This window comes from Hydractinia symbiolongicarpus, chromosome 7, assembly GCF_029227915.1.
Source record: "Hydractinia symbiolongicarpus strain clone_291-10 chromosome 7, HSymV2.1, whole genome shotgun sequence".
Taxonomy (NCBI): domain Eukaryota; kingdom Metazoa; phylum Cnidaria; class Hydrozoa; order Anthoathecata; family Hydractiniidae; genus Hydractinia; species Hydractinia symbiolongicarpus.
In genome coordinates this window covers 31,162,526-31,175,442 of record NC_079881.1, presented here as the reverse complement: position 1 = coordinate 31,175,442, position 12,917 = coordinate 31,162,526, and positions in this window count along the sequence as shown.

The window sequence follows — 12,917 nt, the reverse complement described above, 5'->3', positions numbered from 1 at the left end:
GCGCGCTGAAGAGATAGCCACAGTTTCAAAAACTACATTTCATTGACTTTCTAACGGTGTCAGTCCGTTTGAGTTACAACGGTTGGGTCACATATTCGTACCAACATGTATTTAGCGATATTTTTTTTATATTACTTGGTTGCATCACTTTTAACAATGAAACGATTGACTGTGGGACTTAATTGAACTAGCTTTGGACTGTAACCTGATAAATGTGATAAATGAGACAATTGGACGCCAAGAAATAACATTCTTCTTATTTTTACGGGATTGCCGGAACTCAGCGATTACACTGGGCGCTGTGGTAGCGCTGCATTTAAAGATTTAGGTAAATAAGTCATTTTTTACTGTGGGACCAATCCTAGCCGTTATCGTGCGCTGAAGAAATATTGACAGTTTCAAAAACTACATTTTATTGACTTTTTAACGGTGTCAGTCTGTTTGAGTTACAACGGTTGGGTCACATATTAGAAGCAACATGTAATTAGCGATATTTTTTTGATAATACTAGGTTGCATCGCTTTTAACAGTGAAACGATTGACTGTGGTACTAAATTGAACTGGTGTTGGACTTTGACCTTATAAATGTTATAAGTGAGACAAGTGGACTCCAAGAAATAGCATTCTTCTTAATTTGAAATGATTGCCGAAACTCAGCGATGTGGTAGCGCTTCAATTAAAAATTGAGATAAAAAATTCATTTTTTACTGCGGGACCAATCCTAGCCGTTATCGCGCGCTAAAGAAAAAGCGACAGTTTCAAAAATTACATTTCATTGACTTTCTAACGGTATCAATCCACTTCAGTTACAACGGTTGCGTCACATATTCATACCAACATGTATTTTGCGATATTTTTCTCATATTACTAGGTTGCATTGACTGTGGGACTTAATTAAACTAACTTTGGATTGTGACCTGATAAATGTAATAAGTGAGACAAGTGGACTCCAAGAAATAGCATTCTTCTTAATTTAAAATGATTGCCGAAACTCAGCGATTGCGCTGGGCGCTGTGGTAGCGCTTCAATTAAAAATTAAGATAAAAAAGTCATTTTTTACTGCGGGACCAATCCTAGCCGTTATCGCGCGCTGAAGAAATAGCGACAGTTTCAAAAACTACATTTCATTGACTTTTTAACGGTGTCAGTCCGTTTGAGTTACAACGGTTGGGTCACATATTTGTACCAACATGTATTTAGCGATATTTTTTTGATAATACTAGTTTGCATCGCTTTTAACAGTGAAACGATTGACTGTGGTACTAAATTGAACTGATTTTGGACTTTGACCTGATAAATGTGTTGAGTGAGACAAGTGGAATCCAAGAAATAGCATTCTTCTTAATTTGAAATGATTGCCGAAACTCAGCGATTACACTGGGCGCTGTGGTAGCGCTTCAATTAAAAAGTAAGATAAAGAAGTCATTTTTTACTGCGGGACCAATCCTAGCCGTTATCGCGCGCTGAAGAAATAGCCACAGTTTTAAAAACAACATTTTATTGACTTTCTAACGGTGTCAGTCCGTTTGAGTTACAACGGTTCAGTCACCTATTCGTACCAACATGTGTTTAGCGATATTTTTCTGATATTACTAGGTTGCATCGCTTTTAACAATGAAACGATTGACTGTGGGACTTAATTGAATTGCACTGTGACCTGATAAATGTAATAAGTGAGACAAGTGACCACCAAGAAATAGCATGCTTCTCAATTTGACATGATTTCCGGAACTCAGCGATTACACTGGGCGCTGTGGTAGCGCTTCATTTAAACATTTAGATTAAGAAGTCATTTTTTACTGTGGAACCAATCATAGCCGTTATCGGGCTGAAGAAATAGCGACAGTTTCAAAAACTACATTTCATTGACTTTTTAACGGTATCAGTCCGTTTGAGTTACAACAGTTGGATCACCTATTCGTACCAACATGTGTTTAGCGATATTTTTCTGATACTACTAGGTTGCATCGCTTTTAACAATGAAACGATTGACTGTGGGACTTAATTGAACTAGCTTTGGACTGTGACCTGATAAATGTGATAAATGAGACAATTGGACTCCAAGAAATAACATTTTTCTTATTTTTACGGGATTGCCGGAACTCAGCTATTACACTGGGCGCTGTGGTAGCGCTTCATTTAAAAATTTAGGTAAATAAGTCATTCTCTACTGTGGGACCAATCCTAGACGTTATCGTGCGCTGAAGAAATATTGACAGTTTCAAAAACTACATTTCATTGACTTTTTAACGGTGTCAGTCTGTTTGAGTTACAACGGTTGGGTCACATATTTGTACCAACATGTATTTAGCGATATTTTTTTGGTAATACTAGGTTGCATCGCTTTTAACAGTGAAACGATTGACTGTGGTACTAAATTGAACTGGTGTTGGACTTTGACCTTATAAATGTTATAAGTGAGACAAGTGGACTCCAAGAAATAGCATTCTTCTTAATTTGAAATGATTGCCGAAACTCAGCGATGTGGTAGCGCTTCAATTAAAAATTAAGATAAAAAATTCATTTTTTACTGCGGGACCAATCCTAGCCGTTATCGCGCGCTGAAGAAAAAGCGACAGTTTCAAAAATTACATTTCATTGACTTTCTAACGGTATCAATCCACTTCAGTTACAACGGTTGCGTCACATATTCGTACCAACATGTATTTTGCGATATTTTTCTCATATTACTAGATTGCATTGACTGTGGGACTTAATTGAACTAACTTTGGACTGTGACCTGATAAATGCTATAAGTGAGACAAGTAGACTCCAAGAAATAGCATTCTTCTTAATTTAAAATGATTGCCAAAACTCAGCGATTGCACTGGGCGCTGTGGTAGCGCTTTAATTAAAAATTAGGATAAAAAAGTCACTTTTTACTGCGGGACCAATCCTAGGCGCTATCGCGCGCTGAAGAAATAGCCACAGTTTCAAAAACTATATTTCATTGACTTTCTAACGGTGTCAGTCCGTTTGAGTTACAACGGTTGGGTCACATATTCGTACCAACATGTATTTAGCGATATTTTTTTTTATATTACTTGGTTGCATCGCTTTTAACAATGAAAAGATTAACTGTGGGACTGAATTGAACAAACTTTGGACAGTGACCTAGTAAATTTGATAAATGAGAAAATTGGACACCAAGAAATAACATTCTTCTCAATTTGACATGATTGCCGGAACTCAGCGATTACACTGGGCGCTGTGGTAGCGCTTCATTTAAAAATTTAGATTAATAAGTCATTTTTTACTGTGGGACCAATCCTAGCCGTTATCCCGCGCTGAAGAAATAGCGACAGTTTCAAAAACTACATTTCATTGACTTTTTAACGGTGTCAGTCCGTTTGAGTTACAACGGTTCAGTCACCTATTCGTACCAACATGTGTTTAGCGACATTTTTCTGATATTACTAGGTTGCATCGCTTTTAACACTGAAACGATTGACTGTGGGACTTAATTGAACTAACTTTGCACTGTGACCTGATAAATGTAATAAGTGAGACAAGTGGACTCCAAGAAATAGCATGCTTCTTAATTTGAAATGATTGCCGAAACTCAGCGATTGCACTGGGCGCGGTGGTAGCGCTTCAATTAAAAATTAAGATAAAAGAGTCATTTTTTACTGCGGGACCAATCCTAGCCGTTATCGCGCGCTGAAGAGATAGCCACCGTTTCAAAAACTACATTTCATTGACTTTCTAACGGTGTCAGTCCGTTTGAGTTACAACGGTTGGGTCACATATTCGTACCAACATGTATTTAGCGATATTTTTTTTCATATTACTTGGTTGCATCGCTTTTAACAATGAAAAGATTGACTGTGGGACTTAATTGAACAAACTTTGGACTGTCACCTAATAAATTTGATAAATTAGAAAATTGGACTCCCAGAAATAACATTTTTCTCAATTTGACATGATTTCCGGAACTCAGCGATTACACTGGGCGCTGTGGTAGCGCTTCATTTAAAAATTTAGATTAAGAAGTCATTTTTTACTGTGGGACCAATCCTAGCCGTTATCGCGCTGAAGAAATAGCGACAGTTTCAAAAACTACATTTCATTGAGTTTCTAACGGTGTCACTCCGTTTGAGTTACAACGGTTGGGTAACATATTCGTACCAACATGTATTTAGCGATATTTGTTTTGATATTACTAGGTTGCATCGCTTTTAACAATGAAACGATTGACTGTGGGACTTAATTGAACTAACTTTGGACTGTGACCTGATAAATGTGATAAATGAGACAATTGGACTCCAAGAAATAACATTCTTCTTATTTTTACGGGATTGCCGGAACTCAACGATTACACTGGGCGCTGTGGTAGCGCTTCATATAAAAATTGAGGTAAGTAAGTCATTCTTTACTGTCGGACCAATCCTAGCCGTTATCGTGCGCTGAAGAAATATTGACAGTTTCAAAAACTACATTTCATTGACTTTTTAACGGTGTCAGTCTGTTTGAGTTACAACGGTTGGGTCACATATTTGTACCAACATGTATTTTGCGATATTTTTTAGATAATACTAGGTTGCATCGCTTTTAACAGTGAAACGATTGACTGTGGTACTAAATTGAACTGGTGTTGGACTTTGACCTTATAAATGTTATAAGTGAGACAAGTGGACTCCAAGAAATAGCATTCTTCTTAATTTGAAATGATTGCCGAAACTCAGCGATGTGGTAGCGCTTCAATTAAAAATTAAGATAAAAAATTCATTTTTTACTGCGGGACCAATCCTAGCCGTTATCGCGCGCTGAAGAAATAGCCACAGTTTTAAAAACTACATTTCATTGACTTTCTAACGGTGTCAGTCCGTTTGAGTTACAACGGTTGGGTCACATATTCGTACCAACATGTATTTAGCGATATTTTTTTTGATATTACTAGATTGCATTGACTGTGGGACTTAATTGAACTAACTTTGGACTGTGACCTGATAAATGTAATAAGTGTGACAAGTGGACTCCAAGAAATAGGATTCTTCTTAATTTAAAATGATTGCCGAAACTCAGCGTTTGCACTGGGCGCTGTGGTAGCGCTTCAATTAAAAATTAAGATAAAAAACTCATTTTTTACTGCGGGACCAATTCTAGCCGTTATCGCGCACTGAAGAAATAGCGACAGTTTCCAAAACTACATTTCATTGACTTTCTAACGGTGTCAGTCCGTTTGAGTTACAACGGTTGGGTCACATATTCGTACCAACATGTATTTAGCGATATTTTTTTTATATTACTTGGTTGCATCGCTTTTAACAATGAAAAGATTGACTGTGGGACTTAATTGAACAAACTTTGGACTGTCACCTAATAAATTTGATAAATTAGAAAATTGCACTCCCAGAAATAACATTCTTCTCAATTTGACATGATTTCCGGAACTCAGCGATTACACTGGGCGCTGTGGTAGCGCTTCATTTAAAAATTTAGATTAAGAAGTCATTTTTTACTGTGGGACCAATCCTAGCCGTTATCGCGCTGAAGAAATAGCGACAGTTTCAAAAACTACATTTCATTGACTTTTTAACGGTATCAGTCCGTTTGAGTTACAACGGTTGGGTCACCTATTCGTACCAACATGTGTTTAGCGATATTTTTCTGATACTACTAGGTTGCATCGCTTTTAACAATGAAACGATTGACTGTGGGACTTAATTGAACTAACTTTGGACTGTGACCTGATAAATGTGATAAATGAGACAATTGGACTCCAAGAAATAACATTCTTCTTATTTTTACGGGATTGCCGAAACTCAGCAATTACACTGGGCGCTGTGGTAGCGCTTCAATTAAAAATTAAGATAAAAAAGTCATTTTATACTGCGGGACCAATCCTAGCCGTTATCGCGCGCTGAAGAAATAACCACAGTTTTAAAAACAACATTTCATTGACTTTCTAACGGTGTCAGTCCGTTTGAGTTACAACGGTTGGGTCACATATTCGTACCATCATGTATTTAGCGATATTTTTTTTGATAATACTAGGTTGCATTGACTGTGGGACTTAATTGAACTAACTTTGGACTGTGACCTGATAAATGTAATATGTGAGACAAGTGGACTCCAAGAATTAGCATTCTTCTTAATTTAAAATGATTGCCGAAACTCAGCGATTGCACTGGGCGCTGTGGTAGCGCTTCCATTAAAAATTAAGATAAAAAAGTCATTTTTTACTGCGGCACCAATCCTAGCCGTTATCGCGCGCGGAAGAGATAGCCACAGTTTCAAAAACTACATTTCATTAACTTTCTAACGGTGTCAGTCCGTTTGAGTTACAACGGTTCAGTCACCTATTCGTACCAACATGTGTTTAGCGATATTTTTCTGATATTACTAGGTTGCATCGCTTTTAACAATGAAACGATTGACTGTGGGACTTAATTGAACTAACTTTGCACTGTGACCTGATAAATGTAATAAGTGAGACAAGTGGACTCCAGGAAATAGCGTTCTTCTTAATTTGAAATGATTGCCGAAACTCAGCGATTACACTGGGCGCGGTGGTAGCGCTTCAATTAAAAATTAAGATAAAAAAGTCATTGTTTACTGCGGGACCAATCCTAGCCGTTATCGCGCGCTGAAGAGATAGCAACAGTTTCAAAAACTATATTTCATTGAATTTCTAACGGTATCAATCCACTTCAGTTACAACGGTTGCGTCACATATTCGTACCAACATGTATTTAGCGATATTTTTTTTCATATTACTTGGTTGCTTCGCTTTTAACAATGAAAAGATTGACTGTGGGACTTAATTGAACAAACTTTGGACTGTCACCTAATAAATTTGATAAATTAGAAAATTGGACTCCCAGAAATAACATTTTTCTCAATTTGACATGATTTCCGGAACTCAGCGATTACACTGGGCGCTGTGGTAGCGCTTCATTTAAAAATTTAGATTAAGAAGTCATTTTTTACTGTGGGACCAATCCTAGCCGTTATCGCGCTGAAGAAATAGCGACAGTTTCAAAAACTACATTTCATTGAGTTTCTAACGGTGTCACTCCGTTTGAGTCACAACGGTTGGGTAACATATTCGTACCAACATGTATTTAGCGATATTTGTTTTGATATTACTAGGTTGCATCGCTTTTAACAATGAAACGATTGACTGTGGGACTTAATTGAACTAACTTTGGACTGTGACCTGATAAATGTGATAAATGAGACAATTGGACTCCAAGAAATAACATTCTTCTTATTTTTACGGGATTGCCGGAACTCAACGATTACACTGGGCGCTGTGGTAGCGCTTCATATAAAAATTGAGGTAAGTAAGTCATTCTTTACTGTCGGACCAATCCTAGCCGTTATCGTGCGCTGAAGAAATATTGACAGTTTCAAAAACTACATTTCATTGACTTTTTAACGGTGTCAGTCTGTTTGAGTTACAACGGTTGGGTCACATATTTGTACCAACATGTATTTTGCGATATTTTTTAGATAATACTAGGTTGCATCGCTTTTAACAGTGAAACGATTGACTGTGGTACTAAATTGAACTGGTGTTGGACTTTGACCTTATAAATGTTATAAGTGGGACAAGTGGACTCCAAGAAATAGCATTCTTCTTAATTTGAAATGATTGCCGAAACTCAGCGATGTGGTAGCGCTTCAATTAAAAATTAAGATAAAAAATTCATTTTTTACTGCGGGACCAATCCTAGCCGTTATCGCGCGCTGAAGAAATAGCCACAGTTTTAAAAACTACATTTCATTGACTTTCTAACGGTGTCAGTCCGTTTGAGTTACAACGGTTGGGTCACATATTCGTACCAACATGTATTTAGCGATATTTTTTTTGATATTACTAGATTGCATTGACTGTGGGACTTAATTGAACTAACTTTGGACTGTGACCTGATAAATGTAATAAGTGTGACAAGTGGACTCCAAGAAATAGGATTCTTCTTAATTTAAAATGATTGCCGAAACTCAGCGTTTGCACTGGGCGCTGTGGTAGCGCTTCAATTAAAAATTAAGATAAAAAACTCATTTTTTACTGCGGGACCAATTCTAGCCGTTATCGCGCACTGAAGAAATAGCGACAGTTTCCAAAACTACATTTCATTGACTTTCTAACGGTGTCAGTCCGTTTGAGTTACAACGGTTGGGTCACATATTCGTACCAACATGTATTTAGCGATATTTTTTTTATATTACTTGGTTGCATCGCTTTTAACAATGAAAAGATTGACTGTGGGACTTAATTGAACAAACTTTGGACTGTCACCTAATAAATTTGATAAATTAGAAAATTGCACTCCCAGAAATAACATTCTTCTCAATTTGACATGATTTCCGGAACTCAGCGATTACACTGGGCGCTGTGGTAGCGCTTCATTTAAAAATTTAGATTAAGAAGTCATTTTTTACTGTGGGACCAATCCTAGCCGTTATCGCGCTGAAGAAATAGCGACAGTTTCAAAAACTACATTTCATTGACTTTTTAACGGTATCAGTCCGTTTGAGTTACAACGGTTGGGTCACCTATTCGTACCAACATGTGTTTAGCGATATTTTTTTGATACTACTAGGTTGCATCGCTTTTAACAATGAAACGATTGACTGTGGGACTTAATTGAACTAACTTTGGACTGTGACCTGATAAATGTGATAAATGAGACAATTGGACTCCAAGAAATAACATTCTTCTTATTTTTACGGGATTGCCGAAACTCAGCAATTACACTGGGCGCTGTGGTAGCGCTTCAATTAAAAATTAAGATAAAAAAGTCATTTTATACTGCGGGACCAATCCTAGCCGTTATCGCGCGCTGAAGAAATAACCACAGTTTTAAAAACAACATTTCATTGACTTTCTAACGGTGTCAGTCCGTTTGAGTTACAACGGTTGGGTCACATATTCGTACCATCATGTATTTAGCGATATTTTTTTTGATATTACTAGGTTGCATTGACTGTGGGACTTAATTGAACTAACTTTGGACTGTGACCTGATAAATGTAATATGTGAGACAAGTGGACTCCAAGAATTAGCATTCTTCTTAATTTAAAATGATTGCCGAAACTCAGCGATTGCACTGGGCGCTGTGGTAGCGCTTCCATTAAAAATTAAGATAAAAAAGTCATTGTTTACTGTGGGACCAATCCTAGCCGTTATCGCGCGCTGAAGAGATAGCAACAGTTTCAAAAACTATATTTCATTGAATTTCTAACGGTATCAATCCACTTCAGTTACAACGGTTGCGTCACATATTCGTACCAACATGTATTTTGCAATATTTTTCCCATATTATTAGGTTGCATCGCTTTTAACAGTGAAACGATTGACTGTGCGACTTAATTGAACTAACTTTGAACTGTGACCTGATAAATGTGATAAATGAGACAATTGGACTCCAAGAAACAACATTCTTCTTAATTTGAAGTGATTGCCGGAACTCAGCAATTACTCAGGGCGCTGTGGTAGCACTTCATTTTAAAGTTTAGGTAAATAAGTCAATCTTTACTGTGGGACCAATCCTAGCCGTTATCGTGCGCTGAAGAAATAGCGACAGTTTTAAAAACTACATTTCATTGACTTTCTAACGGTATCAATCCACTTCAGTTACAACGGTTGGGTCACATATTCGTACCAACATGTGTTTAGCGATATTTTTCTGATATTACTATGTTGCATCGCTTTTAACTATGAAGCGATTGACTGTGGAACTTAATTTACCTAACTATGGACTGTGACCTGATAAATGTGATAAAGGAGACAATTGGACTCCAAGAAATAACATTCTTCTTAATTTGACATGATTGCCGAAACTCAGCGATTTCACTGGGCGCTGTGGTACCGCTTCATTTAAGAATTAAGATAAAAAGTCATTTTTTTACTGTGGGACCAATCCTAGCCGTTATCGCCCGATGAAGAAATAACAACAGTTTCAAAAACTACATTTCAATGACTTTCTAACGGTGTTAGTCCGTTTGAGTTACAAAGTTTGGGTCACATACTCGTACCAACATGTATTTAGCGGTATTTTTGTGATATTACTAGGTTGCATCGCTTTAAACAATGAAACGATTGACTGCGGGACTTATTAAAACTAAATTTGGACTGTGACCTGATAAATGTGATAAATGAGACAATTGGACTCCAAGAAATAACATTCTTCTTAATTTGACATGATTGCCGAAACTCAGCGATTACACTGGGCGCTGTGGTAGCGCTTCAATTAAAAATTAAGGTAAAAAAGTCATTTTTTACTGCGGGACCAATCCTAGCCGTTATCGCTCGCTGAAGAAATAGCCACAGTTTTAAGAACTACATTTCATTGACCTTCTAACGGTGTCAGTCCGTTTGAGTTACAACGGTTGGGTCACATATTCGTACGAACATGTATTTAGCGATATTTTTTTTGATATTACTAGGTTGCATTGACTGTGGGACTTAATTGAACTAACTTTGGACTGTGACCTGATAAATGTAATAAGTGAGACAAGTGGACTCCAAGAAATAGCATTCTTCTTAACTTAAAATGATTGCCAAAACTCAGCGATTGCACTGGCCGCTGTGGTAGCGCTTCATTTAAGAATTAAGCTAAAAAAAGTCATTTTTTACTGTGGGACCAATCCTAGGCGTTAGCGCGCGCTGAAGAATCAGCGATAGTTTCAAAAACTACATTTCATTGACTTTCTAACGGTGTCACTCCGTTTGAGTTAGAGCGGTTGGGTCACATATTCGTACCAACATGTATTTAGCGTTATTTTTCTGATATTACTAGGTTGCATCGCTTTTAACTATGAAACGATTGACCGTGGGACTTAATTGAACTAACTTTGGACTGTGACCTGATAAATGTGATAAAGGAGAGAATTGGACTTTAAAAAATAACATTCTTCTTAATTTGACATGATTGCCGAAACTCAGCGATTACACTGGGCGCTGTGGTACCGCTTCATTTAAGAATTAAGATAAAAAAGTCATTTTTTTACTGTGGGACCAATCCTAGCCGTTATCGCGCGCTAAAGAAATAGCAACAGTTTCAAAAACTATATTTCATTGACTTTCTAACGGTATCAATCCACTTCAGTTACAACGGTTGCGTCACATATTCGTACCAACATTTATTTAGCAATATTTTTCTCATATGACTAGGTTGCATCGCTTTTAACAGTGAAACGATTGACTGTGCGACTTAATTGAACTAACTTTGAACTGTGACCTGATAAATGTGATAAATGAGACAATTGGACTCCAAGAAACAACATTCCTCTTAATTTGACGTGATTGCAGGAACTCAGCAATTACTCTGGGCGCTGTGGTAGCGCTTCATTTTAAAGTTTAGGTAAATAAGTCAATTTTTACTGTGGGACCAATCCTAGCCGTTATCGTGCTCTGAAGAAATAGCGACAGTTTCAAAAACTACATTTCATTGACTTTCTAACGGTATCAATCCACTTCAGTTACAACGGTTGCGTCACATATTCGTACCAACATGTATTTAGCGATATTTTTCTCATATTACTAGGTTGCATTGCTTTTAACAGTGAAACGATTGACTGTGGTACTAAATTGAACTGATTTTGGACTGTAACCTTATAAAAGTTATAAGTGAGACAAGTGGACTCCAAGAAATAACATTCTTCTTATGTTGAAATGATTGCCGAAACTCAGCGATTTCACTGGGCGCTGTGGTTCCGCTTCATTTAAGAATTAAGATAAAAAGTCATTTTTTTACTGTGGGACCAATCCTAGCCGTTATCGCCCGATTAAGAAATAACAACAGTTTCAAAAACTACATTTCATTTTACTTTCTAACGGTGTTAGTCCGTTTGAGTTACAAAGTTTGGGTCACATACTCGTACCAACATGTATTTAGCGTTATTTTTCTGGTATTACTAGGTTGCATCGCTTTCAACAATGAAACGATTGACTGGGGGACTTAGTAGAACTAAATTTGGACTGTGACCTGATAAATGTGATAAATGAGACAATTGGACTCCAAGAAATAACATTCTTCTTAATTTGACATGACTGCCGAAACTCAGCGATTACACTGGGCGCTGTGGTACCGCTTCATTTAATAATTAAGATAATAAAAAAGTCAATTTTTTACTGTGTGACCAATCCTAGCCGTTATCGCGCGCTGAAGAAATAACAACAGTTTCAAAAACTACATTGTATTGACTTTCTAACGGTGTCAGTCCGTTTGAGTTACAACGTTTGGGTCACATACTCGTACCAACATGTATTTAGCGGTATTTTTCTGATATTACTAGGTTGCATTGACTGTGGGACTTAATTGAACTAACTTTGGACTGTGACCTGATAAATGTAATAAGTGAGACAAGTGGACTCCAAGAAATAGCATTCTTCTTAATTTAAAATGATTGCCGAAACTCAGCGATTGCACTGGGCGCTGTGGTAGCGCTTCCAGTAAAAATTAAGATAAAAAAGTCATTTCTTACTGCGGGACCAATCCTAGTCGTTATCGCGCGCTGAAGAAATTGCCACAGTTTCAAAAACTATATTTCATTGACTTTCTAACGGTGTCAGTCCGTTTGAGTTACAACGGTTGGGTCACATCTTCGTACCAACATGTATTTAGAGATATTTTTTTTATATTACTTGGTTGCATCTCTTTTAACAATGAAAAGATTGACTGTGGGACTTAATTGAACAAACTTTGGACTGTGACCTAATAAATTTGATAAATGAGAAAATTGGACTCCAAGAAATAACATTCTTCTCAATTTGACATGATTGCCGGAACTCAGCGATTACACTGGGCGCTGTGGTAGCGCTTCATTTAAAAAGTAAGCTAAAAAAAGTCATTTTTTTCTGTGGGACCAATCCTAGGCGTTAGCGCGCGCTGAAGAAACAGCGATAGTTTCAAAAACTACATTTCATTGACTTTCTAACAGTATCAATCCACTTCAGTTACAAC